The 19,255-nt window shown below is 36.5% G+C and overlaps 1 protein-coding gene across 2 annotated transcripts in view; it reads left to right on the top strand.

Annotated features, from left to right (window-relative positions):
* The window catches only part of GRM1 (glutamate metabotropic receptor 1), a 178,923-nt gene that overhangs the window by 35,079 nt on the left and 124,589 nt on the right, over positions 1 to 19,255 (top strand). The gene's annotated exons all lie outside the window — the stretch shown is intronic.

The following is a 19,255-nucleotide window of genomic DNA, read 5'->3' on the forward strand; positions in this document are numbered from 1 at the left end:
AGATCTGAAGTAAGGAGTGAAGAATTCTGGTTTCAGCATGTGATCTGTGGCATGTGACAAAATTTTGTGTTTAACTAAGGATGTGACCCCTCATAATTTGAAACTCCAGTTACCAACTGTTTTTTGATTACTGGAACTTCTTTCTGGTCTTATGATTACAACCTTGCAATCTCAATTGTACACTTGACTGTCATCTGTGTTGTTGAAAGCTGGGGCACTGACATTATGGTTTGGTTTTTAAAACATCAAACTTGCTGATGGCTAAATGAGTATGTATGAGTGTTTTTGTATCACCAGAGTAACAGTGCAGAGGTGTGTTGGACCGAAAAAGACAGTTTTTATCAAAATGAGAATGATTGCTTTGCTCTACTAGAGTTTATCTTTGTAGATATTTACTGAAATATGAGAATTTTGTTCTATCACATACTTTATCCACATTCCATTTTTGTGATAATTCTTATTTTGAGGCTTCTTTGACTTTCACCTTGATTTCTGTAATGTCTTTGTCCATTTTTCTGTCTTGATAAACATTGCTCAAATGATGAAGATGGACATTTTCTGTCTTCTGTGTTAGATTGATAATGTCTGTTTTAATCCTTCTATTTACTCTGTTTCTTTATTTGCAATTTTAACATTCTTTGAAGGAATGTTTCAATTAATTCCATCAAGACCTTTGTCAGTTGTCTCCCTGACTATTTAGCTTCTGTTGTCATCTGATCTTATCAGACTTCTTTTTGGCCCATTCTTTCCCTTAAGTCTTTGTGTCTGTCGTTGTGACTGGGATCCTCTCCTTTTATTCTGTGCTATGGTGTTATCTTCCCCTGAATGTATTGCTCCTCAAAACCCATAGCTATGATTTCAACAAGTCAGTTACCTACTCTGGCCAAGGAATAGGCTAAAAGCATTAAGTCATTCTCATCAACCTTTTGTTACAGTCTTTGTTTGATATCTATTTGCAGCTGAGGTTCTAGAGTATCTCTAGAAGGTTGTGAAGATAAGAGATAGCACATTTGGAGAACCATCAGCACTAAAGTGAAACAAAGAGTAAGGCTCTACTGAAAATGCTGTGTTCAATATTGTGTATGTGTGGTTCAAGTGCATAATTTAGTTTGCATTAATTGAAATGAATAATGAAAGGCTTTGGGAGAGACATGTTCTACATATGGGTTTTCAGTGAATAGAATAAACTGAATATAATAAAATTGGTCTCAGTGACAGCATCCCTGCTCTTTAAGTAAATGCTCTGGGCTTTCTTCCTGTACTGTCGCTGTAGCAGTGTCTCACTGTTCACTGATTTTGGTGCTCCCTCTTGGTGCTGTTCATACAGAGAAACAAATAAATAAAACTTCCTACATTAAGCCAGAAATCTTGGTTTCCTATTAGACCACTTGAACCCTTACTCCTTGGATATGTGGAATATTTAAGATTTAAATTTTTACTTCGAGCCCTTACCAAACATGACATTGGTCCATAAATTTCAGTTGTTTGTCTTAGAGTTTGTCCAATAGTGTAGAGCTGAGCTTTTTGTCAAAAAAGCTTACCTATTAAATGTAATAATGGATTTTCTTTGGAAATCACTATGTATTTTTCAAGTAGATTTTTACATACCCTTCCTTCATGCTGGTAATTGAGTATGGGAGACTCCTTTTTAGGGCTGAGTGGGTTCTGTCAATTGTGAAACAGACTGATTATTGCTTTGCATGGTCTGGATTGTGCACAACAGCTGGTTGAAATAAAAAGTATTACAGGGTTTGCACGTGTCCTTATGTGTTTGCAGAACTAAAAGAAAAGAAGTTTTCTTTGAATTGTCCTAATTAAGTGATTTTAAAAAATGGCGAATTAGCAAACTTCTGAATAAGTTCTAGTGGAACTGCAGTGCTGTGAATTTGGTCATCTATATACAAACAGGAACCAAGGCACACATTAATGTTACTTTGATGTGCTATTTAATCTTTTTTACTCAAGTACCCAGCTAAGCAAAAAACTAAGAGTCTTTTAAGAACATTCTTTTAATTCAGGGAAGTGGGAGTGAATGTGAAATCAAGATGATTTTTTTTTTTCTTTGCAATTCTGGGCTAAACAAAGCCTTTAGTTTACCCACAGGTTTATTATCAGCCACATTTTATCAACCCCATACTCTGCTCTGACTCACTGTAAAGAGGAAGCCTTTGCAAATGAACACCTGGCTAAGCAATTCTCTTCTGCTACATCTTCAATATTGCTGTTTATCAAACTAGACAGGAACAGCTTAGCTTAACTAAATTCATGCTATAAGAAAGAGAGCTTGGAACTAAATTTGACTTCTGTTTCATCTGAAGTTCAGTCTCCTTTACTACTGTGTGAGTCTGTAATTTTAGTGAGAAGGGAATCCTCTCTGAATCTGGAGGGGAGCTGGAATTAAGACAATAAAATAGATGAGTTTGCAATCCTGCTTGAGGCAGAATGGCAGATATTCTGAAATCAATAGTGTTGCAATGTAGCGGAGAATCAATGACAAAATTTTACTATGAAATAGTGATGATAAATTTTAAAAGGGACTGATAACGAAAGTGTAAGAAGGCAAAACTTGTTCATGGCTTTTTGTATAAAAAGAAATACTAGAATATAATTGGAGGGAGCAAAAGCAAAATTATGCTAAAAAGTTAACTGTACTCCTAAGGGAGTTCAGGTGATAGCTCTTTTAGCAGAAATTAGTTTTGATGTGAAGAGATTATGTAGGAAGATGCTCAACCTCATGTGTATAATCATGTTTATGGAGGCCACTGGGTTTTATGTTACTTAATAAGAATTAATTAGATTTTGTGAGAATCTTGCAAGATTGATGAATCTCCTATATATCAACTGGGATCATGCATCGAGATAAGGCATGTAACTGACTTTTCAGCATCTGTATGGGTAATGCAAAGGACATGAAAAACAAATGAAATAACCAGTTTTAAGAGATTCTGAGGTAATTGGAGAAATTTTTAGATAAATAGTTGGAAATTAAAATGCTCTTTCACGATTTGTTATCAAACTCCTATGCTCAATGGTTTGTGTAAAAGTACGAAGAACTTTATAAAGGAAGGGTTATATTGGTGCACATGCTGTTTTTCAGTCCTTTGTAAAGGACTAGGTACTTCTTTACTTCTGTAGCCTTTCTGATGCTTTAGAGTCTCCATTAATGTTGCTCTATGGGCTGTTGTAGAACTAAAAATTTTAAATGTCAGTAGAGTGATCTCTCCTGAAAGTTTGAATGCTTAGCAGTGAAGGTATGGTTGGATTCTCTGCTGTCAGCCCATTATGATTAAGGGCATCTCTGTTCTTTCTAAGCATCTAATAAAACTCATTTCACATAGGATGACAGAGCTTCCAGAGTACATAATGTGGTAAATTTTTTTCTGATTGGCCTCCCTTCAAAAGCCAATATTAATAATAGTTTTGGCATTTAACTGCACATTTTCTAAAATATTGACAAGACATTATCACTGTAAACTGTTTGGTCCTATTATGTGACATTGCTGGATAGGTGGAACTTGATTGCATCCAAGTGAAAGACTAAGCAACTTCTTGGCAAGTTGACAGAGAAATCTGACCTGATGGGATCAACCCCTGGGCAGCAGGGTGTATGGGATGGATTTTGGCAGATGCCTAGGGCAGTTATCACCAATCCAGGGCCTGGGATTTTATAGCAGAACAGACATGTAATCCCACTGAGTTGGGATGTAATCCCACAGCATTTGACAAAGGAATGCTTTGCCTACTCCGATCAGACCCACCAGTTCCTTAGCACTAAGACAGCTGAGCCTTTTTCAGCTCCATCACAGCAGAGGAAAGAGGGCCTCTGCACTTGCGGACATCATGGCTAAGGCAGGGACCCAAACCTTATCTACAAGAATCACTCCAGTTGTCAAAAAGTGGTAACAGATCCAGTCAGGAAGATGGTTTTTCAGCAAGGAAGCAGGAGAAGGAAGTGACAGAAGTTTCTCACTGTTTGAATCTATTTTAATTGGCAAGAAATGGTTTTAATTTGCCCCAAATTGAGTCTCGTGCCTGTAATGGTATCTGTTAAGCAACCTCCCTTTTTGTATTTTAACTTGTGAGATTTTTTTTCTCCATTTTCTTTCTTTGTCCTGTTCTGTAGGGTAGCTGGCAAGTGGCTGGGTGAGCATTTGGCTGCTAACCAAGGTTACAGATGACAGTTTGCAGTGCCAAAAGCATGATGCTATGTATTTCTCTTTCATTCAGTTCTGACATCACAAACAACATAAGATTATCACAAATACACCTCATATATGTGACTAAGAAGACTGCCTGCCTTTTGCTCCCTGATGAGTCCTTCGTGCCAGTAATTGTAAAATTACTGAGAATATTCTACTATTGATTGAATACTCTTCATAAGGGAGATGACCATCAGAGGATATGACTGTTCTTTTAAGTTTGACTAGCTGAAAGAAATATGCTGTAATCTGCTCTCCAATGCACCTTGTCTTCATTTGTCACATGGGCTACCCCATATTTATGAAAAATCAATGAAAAATATCCACATTCTCCCAAAGCATCTGAAATGTTTTGCAGGACCAATGTGTTTTATTCCATTAAGAAAAAAATTTGCTACTTCTAGGTACACAAGAGATTACAAAAAAATCAGCAAGATCCAACAATATGTTGTCAGCTAGCACAGCACTGCTAACTTTAAAGTCTGAAACCTCAGAACATGTCCCTAGAAAACTGTATACCTTATTCATGGTTCATTTAGTAGTTGCGGTCTATCATCTGTTTACTATGACAGGAATTTATAATCTGTGTGGATGAAAAAAGAATTACAGGATGCAAGAAGACTGAGTAAGCATATTTTTTTTACCCTCTAACCTACAATAACATAAATCTGTGTTAAAATGCAATTGCATATTAAGTGCCAATTAAATATAATAAAATAGTGTATTTGGGCAGAACTGCATTTCAAGTCTTACTAAAAAAAGCAATGCTTACTTTTACAGAACAAGAAAATACAAGAAGGATATGTATTTTTTTATGGTAAATGGGATTTATGTATTACAGTGGGCAATTTTTTAAATATGGGGTGTTCTTTTGTCTTTTCGCTTCTTGCTTCTGTGTCATCTGAGTTAAGCTAGGTTTTGTATGTAATTAAATTTCTTTCATATGGGCATCCAGAATTAGTTTTAAAAATGTGTATTAACTCTTAGCTATTTCTGTGTATGCACCCAGTGCTTAAAATGAGGATGAAATGTATAGAAGTTGTAGGTGAGATACTGGTGCTTTTGTAAATATGACACAATTTTATTAAAAGCTTACTCTCCTTAATTTTTTTTTTCTCAAAATAAGAATTTCTGCTTTATGTAATAAAAATAGGCACAGAATAATAAATTTCAGCCCAGGTGTCAATGTTATTTCCAGTTCTTCACAGTAGACTCTAACACACAGTTTTCAGTATGGTGCTTACCAAAGTGAATCCACTTTAGATGAAACAGATCACATCACCAACAAGTGTGAGACTCTTCTGGTAATCCATGTAAATTCCTGCCCATACTTCCAGGAAAGGTCCCATACTGATAGACATGAAATACTACGTCTCCAATAGCTTGAAGATATAGGAAAAAGCCCAAACCCTTCATCAGTCTTCTGGGTTGGTTTTTCCTTAGTATCTTTACTGTTTTGTATTTTCACATACCAATGTATCCGAAGACTTCTTGCAAGAATCATGTTTATAGGGATTTAAGGTTGTAGGCCATGTAAATGTGAAATCGCGTGTTTAAACTGTACTTGAATCTGCTTGCAGGTTCTCTGTGTGTAGTGGTTTTAAGTTTGCTTAATTTTGTTTTTCAAATTATGTGTAGTGGTTTGAGTGTTTACTGTAACTATTTACTCTTTTTCTGCCATGAGCCAGGATTAGGAGAAAAGTAAAGCTGGTTAAAAACTTAAAAGGGCATAAAGACAGGTTTATTAACAAACCTACAAGAGAGAAAAATTAATAAGAATCAGAATAAAACTTTCAAAACACTTCCCCTCTCCCCCAACAGCTTTTTCTTCTTTTTTATGGACAACATATAGAGACAAAACTTGGAACTCTAGGTTAGTTTACTACTTATAAAATAGTTTTTTATTAGTTTATTTAGAGAGAGAAGTCTCTTTTGGTTTGTCATGGAACTTGACAACGAAAGTTTTTCCATATGAAAAAACAGTTTTCTTGTGGCTTTTAACTCTCACAAAAGCAGCTGCCTAGGAATTTGATTTTGTGAAGCCTTGTGAAGCTAAGATTTGGTCCAGTGTTTTCAAATTGTCTTGACATGGTTTCTGCAGGAAGAGTTATCTAAGCTAGCAATGTCCAAATGAATTCAAGGAAGGATCAACTTTTACAGAAATAATTTACCTTTAAGTTTTCTGCAAAGTTTTCCGACACTGGGAATGTGCCATAGTTCACGATCTGCTTGTTGTCTGTGAAGTAACATGGATGTTAGGTACTTGAGTTATTAAGTAGTGTTTTGTGTTAATGGATTACTTATTAGGCAGTATATGTTTTATCATTCATTGCCCCTGCAGAAGCCAGGAAGCTGGATGGATGCTGTTCACCTGGGAGATGATGTCTTATGCGAATGAATCATATTGAATGATGTTATTTCAAAGGTCTTTGTGTCATTTAGGTAGGGCCAGACTTTGTCAGGTGTGTGTCTGTGAGGGTGAGGTTCTTTATAAGTAGTTAAGAACCAAAGCAAAATTTGTTTTTCTCACAAGAATTCAAATAAGACCCTAATACTGTGGCCTTTCAAATTTCTACAGTTTACTTCCAGTTCCTTTTAGTGCTCAAATAGAAATGAAACTTAAAGGAGTTTCTGGTAAAAACATGAGTAAAACCCTCACTCAAAAGATAAAACTCTATTATTTATTTTATTTTCTTAATTCTCAGCAGCAAATTAATCACCTTTTTTTAAGAGAAAAATCAGAAATTGAAGATTAATCTAACCTGGAATAATCATAATAATTATTATGTATTACTATTTAAGAATAATTGTTTTTTCATGTTCCCTGACATGTCTTGGTATAAAAATAGGTTTTCCTCTTGTAGTATAGGAATATATATAATCAGCTGTAAGTAACAGTTCCAGTCTTTGGATCACTGGGAAAACATTGATAATAGGGTTAAGTTGTTGACTGATGACAATGATAATTGTCTTAGTTGTGCCCATACAAACAACACTTATTTTGGCAGGCATAAGCACACCAAGGGGAAAATAATACATGTTGCAATTTAATCACCTTTCTCCTGCATCCTGGAAAGGAGGGAATGAAAAGCTTTAGAGCTCCTGTGAATAATCAGTTGGCTGCACTTTCAGTGCAGAAACTTAGTGCTTGTTTAAACCTTTGGCTCATTGAACTGAGAAGGTAAAATAAAGAGTAGGGTATGATGCTATGGAGAAAGGCCATATATTTTTATATACTGCCTTTTTTCATTAATTTTTTCCTTCCTTTTGCAAATGCCCTTAACCTAATGGCCTTTGCTGGAGAACCCTGGTACATTTCCAAGGCTGGAATATGTGCACAGTATTCAGCAGTCTGAGGAGCTGAATTCATCTGAAGGGAGGCTAGCCCTGAAGTGTCTGTATGAACATGCACTGTGAAAATTTTAGGTCATGCAAATGTTGTAATCTGACAGCCAAATACATAATGTTTCAAAAGCAGAAATTAAAGTGGACTAAAGGTAATTGGCTCATGTTGATAGATTCTTAGTCTGATGGTTTTCTGCTGAATTTTTCAGCCAAGAAAAATCCTTTCAGTTTCTGAGGCATAGTAGTGCTTTAGGACTCAGTGATGTCAAGAACCTGTTTCACACAGTCAAAGCTGGATATTTCATGCTTCACTACTGCTTTTTCAGCACCACCAGTCTGTTCTGCAATAGGACTGAAAGACTGGCCAGCTCTTAACCACATTTCACTCTAGTCTTTACTTAACTGCATCTTAGTTCAGTTATTTGTATCTCAGAGAGGGAGAATCAAAAGAAGAATTTTGTTTCAAAGCTTTGCAGATTCACTGCTGCCTGATAAGTGACCTGGCACTTATTTTAACTGACTTTAAACCATATGTATTATTCACTATGAGCTATTTGTGGGTAAGCTTTGATACCTAGGGCTCATACCGTTATTTTCCATGCTGGTGATTTTGTTTTTTTTTTCATTCTGTGGGAAGTCGGTTTTAAGGGTTTTTTCCCTCCTGGCCCTCTTTGAGGATAATGCTGGAAGGATGTAATGCAAGTCAGAGCTAGAAAGAAAAATACACTACTGTTGTTTCACTTAATGGAAATGGAGTGAGCTTTTTTTTTCTGCTTTGGATAATAAAAATCCACTCCTTGGTTTCATTGCTAAGATGAGGCTTAAAATCATCTCTTGCATGTCATCATGAGGATCAGAAGAGCTGCAGAATAAGTCAGATTAAAGCAACTCTGTATGCAGAAATAAGAATGTGAATATGACTCCAGTTATGATTTCTGCTTATTTCTCACAGCAGGGTGAGGCATTATGAGTTGCCATTTATAATCTATACATTTCCTTTACTCTTCTTTTAGTGTATCTCTGAATACACACTTTTAGCTGCTTCCTTATTGTTGTATTGTTGTATATTACTTGCACTCTTCAGTTCCTTTCTTACTGCATTTTGCTCCTTGCATCTTCATCCATCCTTTCTTGGTCTTTCTGCTCCATTTACCCGAGTCTGGACTTTCTTGAACTCTTCAACACCTGCTATTTTGTGTAGTATGCAGTGCTGTTATAATTAAGAAATTATAATTAAGAAATTCTGTTAAGTCATGGAGAGTTTTAGCATTTCCTTAATCAGAAATGGAGATAAGCAAAACTTGCTCTTGAAAATCTTACTCGTATAAAGGAGGTGCTTGAGGAACAGGTTAATTTCATGGCTCTTATGCATCATCTGTTTGTTTCTTTTGTGTTAGGTAGATGAGCACCCTACACCTAAAACCATAATTAAATAGACCTACCAATTTAGGAACTATATATCCTCTTTTTGTTTGTGGATGTGCAACAAGCAGTCAAAGAAAAGAGGCCCTCCCCCTCAAAAGTAGCTATGCAGCTGCGTAAGAAGCTGTGTAACTTGTTGTTTTCAACTGTTCTTGATGGGACTTTGAATTATTATTGCCATTTAAAAATACAAGGTGAAGTATTAGTTATCATATCAACCACTGTTGCCTTTACAGAGCTGAAATACTGTAGCTGACTTGAATCTAGTCTCAAATGCTATCCCTGGTATTTTAAAATCAGGTTCTGAGGAGAGGCAATGGTATAAGGGAGAGAGGCTAGGCCAGTGTTCTGACTTAGGAGGTTGACACTCGATCATTCTCAGATTTGCAAACTGAGTGCATGTGAGGACGCACTAAGAGAAGGCACAATGTAAACAAACAAACCAAATGCCAAAGTCTGTTGAAAGCATCACTGCTAAGGCCACTGCCCAGACTGGTTTCCAGCAGAACATCTAGGGTACAAGAGCAGAGGTGTTAATCTGATTGCTTCTCAAAGGAATTTGTCTCAGCAGGGTGATTACACTTTACTTTAAATGAACCTTGAATGGCAATGGGGAGTTTGCAGCATTTACAAGACACTCTCTGTTGTCTCTAAGTTTAATAAAAATAGAAGATGATAGACCACAATGTTGCTCAAGAGGTCTATGTCCAACTATGATTGATTTCTTTTATGTTTGCCATTGTGTTTATGGGTAAACTTCTTAGATGGGGAGACTTAACTCAAGTAATTGCACAACCAGCTATTCCAGCGGGGTAACAATTGCAGTGGTAGAGAGATGTAGGCAGAATTAAGAAGGAGAAAGATAAAAGGCTAAGAAAGGAGAAGAGGTAGCACTAAAATGTGAGAAAGAAAAACATCTATTATAGGAAGGCAAATAGAATGTGGAAGTGGGGGAGGATGAGTTATAATAGTTTGTATGTAAGACAGAGATGAAGAGTGATAGAGTTTTGGTTGCAGGCAATGATTATTTTTTTTCTGATCTAGATTGAGATATGTTAAGATACATGAAAAAGGAGAATCGTGACTCCAAACAGAAAAAGTGGTGGACTGCTAGCCCATCAGGCTTCCATGCAAGAATACTTTGTTGAACTGAACCTCTCCAGTAAAATTCCAGGGGCTGAATTCTGTTTTCATGCTGCTGTGAATCATGAGTGACACTCTGGGCTCTTAAAGCAAGTGTGAAATAAAAAATATAGTTCTGATATGAAGATCTTACCTCTAAAAAAGAGAAATATCCATTTGTTCTAGGATCGTGTTTGCTGGTAGTGAACATCCAATGCCTGTGATTCAAATTAAGATCTTTTACTTCTGCTTTTTTTTTTCTCCTCTGTGAAGCAATGTATCTCCTTGAGTGTTGTCTGACTATTTTGTTTTCAAGCCAGGTGATTGACATTTCTTGTAGTTTTAATCCTTGGTATAGAAATCCCAGATTTTTTTCTTGTTTAGATCTTCCTAAGCTAGTAACTTAAAAAAATAAGTGGTGTTTAATATTGTTCCCAATATTAATCTAAGAGAATGCCTTCTTTGTACTTTAGATTTGCTGGTTTTTAATTGATTTAAGTCTTTCTAATGGAACAGGGAATATTGTCTACCTGGATTCATTTTTATCATCTATGTTAGACATAGCATCATGTTTGTCCTCATGTCATTTTCTAACTAAATGCACTGTTTTTAAAGTCCTGCATGCTACAAATGCTTTGAGTAAAGGACAATGTATTAGGTCAGTGAAGTGCCATGCAAAGAGGGGTAACCTTGGCTCATAACTGAGTTCATTAATCACTACTGCAACTCATGCAAATAATAATATTTAAAACTGAATAAAAATATTTTACTGCTGGAAAGAATGTACAGGCGTCCCCAGCAGAAGAGGGAGATAAAATATACATGCTTACAAAAAGGTTATTTTGGTGTTGCCTGAGGGTCATGGCCCCACTTCATAAGTGGAGGTGTTCGGCATCAGCAGGAGCAGCTGTGCCTCAAGTCCTGATAACCATGGAAAAGCGGTTGACTGGGAACCTGTAGAAGAAAGTGTTTATTAAAGTGCTGTGGTTCCTTCAGACTGTATAGGCACACTGATAAAAGATTCCATTTCTCTGACAGAGCTCCAGAAACAGATTCTGCAAGATGATGGAGACCTACCTAAAGTCTCCTTTTCCTGGCTTGAGGCAATGAAAGCTGTGCTATCAAATCTAGTTCTTCATCTGTTAAAAACTGAAGCTTACCTTAAGATTAGTGAAAACTGGATTTGTTTAGTGAAAGATTAGTGAAAGATTAAGATTAGTGAAAACTTATTTTATTCAGAGTTCTTTGTAAGCAGTGATTTTGAGATTGCAGTTTTGACTGAAGAAATGTGCCTGTTTCATCACAAGGCATTCTACCAGATTAAAATTTACTTTTCCTGTTAACCTCAAATCACTTTGAGTCCCTAGACAAACAGACCTTCATATACCTGCTCCTTAACTATCCTAATTATCCAAGTCTTTGCTCCTGGCAGCCTCTAAAATAAACTTCATACATTGTTAATGCCTAAATCTGCAGCACAGTGAAAGCTGAAATAGTGGAGACTCTCCAAGCATAAATTGAATTTAACATAAAAATAAACCATCAACTGTTGTATTTGCTGTGTTATTACATGTTGTATGTAACTTAATATGAAGCTCTGGGATCCATTTAAATAAAACTGCCAGAAATTTTCAGACTGAGAAGCAGAAGGAGCCTTGCTGTGTAACTGAAGCCTCCCCTTGAGGTAGGGAGTGATTTGCATGCCTCTTGAAGGAGTCAGGTCTACTGATCATTATGGAGTATATGGAGAGCTAAATGATAGGGGCAGATGTACAGACAGAAAACCAGCTGCGCAGTGCTCCAAATTATATGTATCTGTTTTCTTTGGTTTATTACACAAGAAGTCAATTTATGCAGCAGTGGGTGGTAGCCAAGGAAATGCAAACCTCAGGACCTTGATCTTTGAAAGGTATGCATTTCCAGTTGCTTTTCTCCCTGCTGTTTTTTCAAAGATCTGTACAAATGATGGATTTATCATATTTTTGAAAGTTTAACGGATGAACTAAACATTCTGGATGCAATGCCTATAACAACCTGAAACAACTTTTAATGACTTTAATAGTTTGTTTTCTTTTTTCAGCAGGAAGAAGAATTTTATTCTTTGCCAACCCAAACATTTTTCTTAAATTCAGAGCAATCTTGTGTCAATTTGAAAACAAATATGCTATTTCAAAATTGAAAGTCAGAATGCTCCTATTTTGAAAACATTGAAACTATTTCTTCTAGAAAATGTCAAAATAAATTGTCATAACATTTAACCCTTCGTCTTTTCCAAATTGGTGAATAATTTTGATGTCCCCACAAGTGTAATTTCCTGCAGATGTATTATTCATCCATTTTTTTAGTTTTACTTATGCTTTGGAAATCCTGGATGCTAGTGACTCCACAGATCAAAATCTACCACAATTTTCACTAGTCTGAGACTCCATCCTGTTCTTATGGATAATGATAATAATACAAGCCTCCATTTTTTTTTTTTTTTCTCTGTGACCTGCACAAATGCAATGTTAGTTATGTAGACTCAAGTCCTTAGGAGCCCAGGACAGTGCTACATGCCTTCTCAGCATCATGAAATATGCTGTTCATGATAAACAATCTGCTTTTTTGGATGACTTTGCTTCAAAATCCTTATGTAATGTCAGCTTTCCTATAATCCTTATGGAGAGTGTTGATCTTTGGCAAAGATATCTAAAAGATATCTTTGTCCAAAATGCCAAAAAGGAGTGTTCTGTAATAGCATTAAGCAGTGCTGTGACAAATACAAATAGCTTCTGTCTGAGACCGGCCTTAGGAGATAGAGTATAAGGTTTTCAGCTTAGCTGCAGGCTTCTCTTATCAGCACTCATAAAAATATGTACATGAGGACACAGAATGAACACTCCCATAACAGCTCCCTAGAAAATAGATGCAAACATGTATTGCAGCACAGAAACTCCATGATGTATGCAATGCTCTATCAGCAGAAGGAGGAGAGACCCAAAGAGGCCTCCTTTTAAAGGTTAGGATCTTCCTGCAGACTAGAGCAAGGAAAGCAGTCATGCTGAGCTCTCTACACAAAGCCAAGCTGACCTCTAAAGGCACCTCTCTGTCTGTCCAACCCCGTCTCCCTGCTCCCCTACTCCATTGGCCACAGGGATAAGATATATGCAAAGTTATGCAAGTGAAGTCCAGGAATTCCAGCATCAGATAAGGAGGTTAGAAAGCATGTATACAGAAATAAACAGGTTTTACATGAAATAATTTCTGCCTTTCAGGACAGAAAATAATCCTGTGCTGGCTCCATCACTTCTGTTGCTAAGAAAGGAGGGAATTTTTGTCAGTAAAGGGACAATAACCTCATTTCTCTTACCCTGGTTAATAGAGGGATCCCTGTTAAAGTAAATGAGAGCTGTAGGTCAGCTTCTGGTGTAGGGCTTTTCTATCTTGGATCACTTTGATCCTCTGGGATATGTGGTGGTTCATCCCATGTAGACTTTCCATTTTTGTCCTTACATTTCTTACTGAGGTTGAATGGGCAAGGACGATATTCTTGTTCTGCACAGATTTGCTTAAAAAAGGGAGCAAATATGAATTAGGCTCTGGTTTTCAATTTTTATTATGATAGTATGCATTTATAATTAACATTTTGTTCTGCACTACTAAATAGCAATTTACTACTATAAAACGTAAGCAGTAAGATTCTATTACAGTTTAAGAAGTGGCACAGAATAAAGTGTAGTAGGGCAGCAAAGAATGAGCAAAATTATTGTCAATATATCTTCAGCTTGAGTCTAATCATGCTAATTAAGATGACTACCACACGGAAGGGAAGAAGATTCAGAAACAAGCTGAGACTTGCAGTCATGAAGGTCAAAGAAGCCACTTAATTAAAAAGTCAATAGATGCATTTATAAGCATTGTACAGAATAAACTGATGGTAGATGTGTGATACTGAGTAGCGTGTGGCCAGAGTGTAATAAGCCACGTGCTAATATTTCAGTCTCTGAGGGTCCAACCTGCTGCAGAGAAGTGGCTATAATTAATTAGTGAGGCTGCTTCTTGGAGATGCTTTGTAAATCAATAGGTTTAATAAGCAAAAATATCAAAATAATAAACATTACAGAAAACAAAATAATAAAGCTGCTCACGGGTGTCTGAGAAAATCTCTTGCACTTTGCTAAGACACCCCCAAAAGCCCCTCATTTCCTTAGTACTCCTTCCTAAATACTGAATGTTCTAGGAGGAATAACCTGGCTTGCCGCCAGTAAGATCACTAAGAGCCCAATCCATGCTGGTGTGCTGGCCTTGAGCCAATCTCTGTCAGCAAGGTATGGAAGTTTCTGGGCTCTTTACCTTAAGGAGTGAGCCTTAAAACTTTTCCCTATACAGAAAACACTTGCTTTGTGTGGGAAAAGCTTTACTACAGATGTAGTCATGGAGGCAAGTGAAATAATTTTATAGCAGTGATAAAGTGTTTAAGGCATTGAAAACCAGCAATTTTTGTGCTTTTTTTACCTGCATTTGTGCCTTGGTCCTTGTCTAGCAGTGCAGTAAGATTATATTTGTAATTTTGTTTCTGAATCCAGTGTAATTGAGATAAAAGTTTTTTATAATAAAAAGGCCATCATTTTGTAATTTGTCAAGACAGTTGAAAAATCAGTTTGTGTTTTTTTGTCTAATTTTTATCTTACAGTGTTTTAATAACCACATATTTCATGCAGCTGACATGATTTCATTGTTGTAAAAGTCTGCTGTATTTTATTATTTATTTACTCACTCTATGATATATTTAATGTTTTCTTTAAATTCTTTCTCGTTTTTGTCTCATGTTCCAAGAAGTAATCTTTAATTGAACCTCCACAGTTTCTCTTGTAACTTCTGGAGCATATCTGGTAGCCAGAAAAGCTCATGATGTTTTGAGAGGACAAAGGCATATCTGTAGACCAAAGTATTTTTTAACCATCAGATGAATTTGTGTCAATAGAATACCCAGCCTAACATTTAGAAGTGAGACAGGGCCGTTTAGTAGGTGTTTCCTTGCCATTTCTCTTTCATGCCCCTTCACAAAATAAATTTGAGGTTGAGAAATACATGCTTATATAATTTACATGAATTTCTTTGTTAGAAGTAGCATCCAGACTCTTTACTCATACATAAAAAGAAGGTGGATTTCTGGATTTGTGATGTTGAGGCATCTTTGTTCTGGGTAACTTTTCATTCAGTTGTGAGATAGGACCAGTGTCGCTAGGACATGGAGCTGTACTTGACAATCCCTGAAAAAACAGCTGAAGATGGGGGTCTTCAATTAAACTCGAAGAGTCTTTTTGGCTTCCCTTTATAGGGAGAGAAAGGCCTGAAGTTGTCTCCAGTCTTTTTTGGTACTGTTGGTGTGAGGACTTCTTGACCTCAGGTGATTCAGGAAGCTGTGGCTCATAGCTGGGGCCAGCAGTGCTGGAGGCTCTTTTGTTGTCATAGAAATTCAAGAGGGGAAATCTCTTGAGAGCTTGGTCTGTCTCTGGGTCCTTGGGCAACTGCTTTAATACATCTGGACTCCTTTTTGGTTTGTGGTTTCTGTTAAGTGGCGAAAAAACTCTGATTTCTCTTATATCATAAACTAGATTTCTCCTGAAGCCTGACAGCTTGTAGAGATAGAACCTGTCAGTGATGAAGTGTACAGAACTTTCCTTCAATTAAAAATTTTGTAGTTTTAAGTGTTAGGTACTTTATACTAAAAAAATAATAATAATAAAAAATCTTCTAAAAATATTATTTAAAGTTTCTCAAAGGAAATGAATGTCAAAAGGGCTTTTTGGGCTATTTTAGAATCAAACAGGACCCAGACTTATGATTGGGTTTTATCTATACTGAAGTTAAGGACTGTATCATATTTATGAAAATAGAACAGCAATTTGGCTTTACATCTATAATCAGTTTGGTATAAATACATTTTGCAAATTAATCAGAACAGAGTCCTAACTTTTTAACTTAAAAATAAGAATAATTTCCTGAATCTATTGTCTGTATTGCAAAATTAGATTATGTACTTTTAATTTACACCAGCACTCTGACTAGGCATACTTAATGCAATTGATACAGCTGGCTGAAAGGGGGATGTATTTTGAAACAAAGACGGATGAAAATCAGTGATTTTCTTTCATAGAAGTATGTAATTAAGTAATCCTCTGCTCTGACATACAGGAGAAACGGAACCTTGGCTGCAGCGTGTAAATAGCAGCCCTGTGTTTTGAGGAACAAAAGGTGATATTTACAACAAAGGCAACATGTTATCATTGTCATCACCTCTCTGTAGTTAACAGCACCTGTTTCTGAAGGGTCCCTCAATGTTACAAATTTTGCTATGTAAGATCTGTAGAACACTGAACATTTGCTTTTATTTTCCTTTTTTAATAGAAAATTTCTCTCAATGGTCAATTGTATATTCCAGTCTGCCATCTGCTTTTAATCTGCTAACGCCATTTTAGGCAGCAGTGGCTGTGGTGCCAGGTAGAGCCTTCCCAGGTCCCACATGCCATAGACAAGGTCTCCTGTCCCTGTTTTGGGTTTCTCTGCAGGACACAGTGCACAGTCCCCTCTGCACTGCTAGAGTCAAAAGATATGTTTGGTGGGTACATATAGCTGACTTACAAATATTTCTGAATAATTCTCTTCCATCTTGAGAAGGGAAGCCAGCACTTCTCCTTCCTTCTTTTGCCATTAATCAGTGTCACACTAGTCTGGATTTTAGTGGTGCAGGAGAGCTTTCTGAACTGCTCAGCATCTCTAGGGACAAGTTTTTTTCTCTAGGTTCTCAGCTCAGGACTTCTCATTTACTAAATTCCCTTTGTTCCATCTTCTTCCTTCTTCATCTCTCATCAGACACCTTTTATTGTTTTTGGAATTTAAAGCAAATAAGAAAATCTTGCTAAGCATTTTCTTGATTACCAACTGACATGCTCCACAGTTATATCAAAATTAAAAACTCTGTTCATCAACACATTGCAATTGATTCTTGATACAAGATCCTTATTGGTTGATTATTTAATATAGCTATGAGGCTAGACTTAGGTTTATGTGTTATGAAGTTACTCAACCCAGAAATATTCAAAAAATACCTCCTCCACTCGGTATATGTTAATTTATAAAGTGAATTAACACTTATTTACATGTTCTTTTTCCTATGTGCCAAGGAGAGAAGTAGACAGAAAATCAGAGCTCGTATGCTAATTAACATTCTAACGTATTCTAATAACAGAGTGAGCCTGTCAGAGTCTCAAGCACTGAGGTTTACATAACTATCAGTTTCTTTTGCAGCTGCAATTATTCTACATCAGTTGTTCCCTAGCTTTCCCTTTTCACCAGACCATCAGGTAGAAGCAGGACCTGGTGCAGCCTAGGGAATCTCTTTGGTGTCTCAGTGCATGTGGTGAGGGAGGGATTGAAATGCTCTGCTGGAGATATAGACACAGACTCATCATAGTAGGTTATGGTGAAGTAATGACTATTTACCATGCTTTGCTGACCAAATTTCAGGAACAGCTGCTGGCCAGGATCAGGCCTGGCTAAATGCATTTAGATTTAGATAATTCCTGGTTAGATTCATAAAGAAAGTGTATGTGTGTTTTGTAGTCTGGCAAGTGTTTTGTTTATGGCAGGGTAGAGCACTTAGGTAGTGGAAAACACATGAAATCAAGTGGCTTTTAATGACACCTTTCAATGTATCAGAATACATATTCTTTAGAGACTGGTTTTTGGGTTATGTTCACACTCTGTGGCTTGTATTTGCTGAAAAGGTCTTGTGGCAACCATGTTTTCTATTATTTCAGATCAGACTGAGAACTGAGACAAACTATCTGAATCCTGAATTTTGTGTTTCTGGTCAGCTGCTGCTGAATTATTACTGAATGCTTTTGAATCACTGCTTGACATTTCTAATACAGCTGACTTGTGGAAGATCTGGGGTCAAATAAAAACAGTCACCAAAAATCATGAAATAGGAGTCACTAAGAGACCAGAAACAAGTGTTATATTTTATCCTTATTCCCATCAGCACAAATACCTGTTCTTTGTTTTTTTCCAGCATACTTTGAAACAATAATGTTTAATGATTCTGGTTGTGTCAGGCCACGGGCTACATTATTGGCCTATTTTCAACACAGAGTTGTACAGATTGTGCTGCTGCTTTTCTTTGACCAATTTTTCTGAGTGCAGACAGAGGAGTATATGTTGTTTTCAGTTTGAAAAAGGGAAATTGCAATCTCTATCTAAAGCTTGATAGCAGGAAAATGCTGGTTTATCACTATTATTTCTACTTTGTTGCCCTGAACAGATGACCCCTCCAAATATCTGGTCTTTTTGTAGTCTGTGAAATGGACACTGTAATGCTTTTTTGTCTTTGTTTCTCTGCAGGAGAGTTTTGAGAATTAATGTGTTGATACTTTGCTGTTATTCTATAGGTTAGATCTATGTATCCAGGTATTATCTAAGAATACAGGTTGCAGTTGTATATTTCCCTCAGCTGTCCTGAGGTAAAAATATGCTGAAAGTCAAATGGTACTCTGGTTATATAAGGAAGATCACAAGGGACAAATGTGTGCTATCTAACTGGAATATATTACTAATATTTTAAATTATTTTGGGGAGAAAAGGGACTTTAGTTTCTGTACAACATACTAGAAGGAAAACAGCAGAAATTTACGTCCTTTACAGGCTGAACAGATCTAGTGCAATATCCAAGAATACAATGCTCCAAATGAAAGAGGCCAACTGTCTTTGTCTAGTGATACCAAACGATATGTCAGCTAAATTTTTATTCCAATGGGACTGCTTTTTTTTAATGAGAAACTGGATTCTCATCAGTAAACATTCAATAACAGACACTCATTGATACGGTGATCTCAGTAATTTTTTTATTTAAAGTTGTATGGCTGAACCTAAATACTGGTAGAAGTCTTCACATCTCATTACTTATTCTATAAACTGTCCAGTTCTGGCTATTGATTTTTAAAAAAAGTTATTTAAAAGCACTGAGATGACTGTTGTCGGGGGGGTTTCCTCACCCAAGCTTTAGGTGGTTTAAAGTCCTTGGCCCTCTGAAAGGCCCAAGTCAAGTCGGTGTGAAAAAAGCAGTCCTCAAGGTCTGTTTTCAGGTTTCTCGTGTTGTTTATTATTCGATATCTCAGAATTTTCTC

This window comes from Sylvia atricapilla, chromosome 3, assembly GCF_009819655.1.
Source record: "Sylvia atricapilla isolate bSylAtr1 chromosome 3, bSylAtr1.pri, whole genome shotgun sequence".
NCBI lineage: Eukaryota > Metazoa > Chordata > Aves > Passeriformes > Sylviidae > Sylvia > Sylvia atricapilla.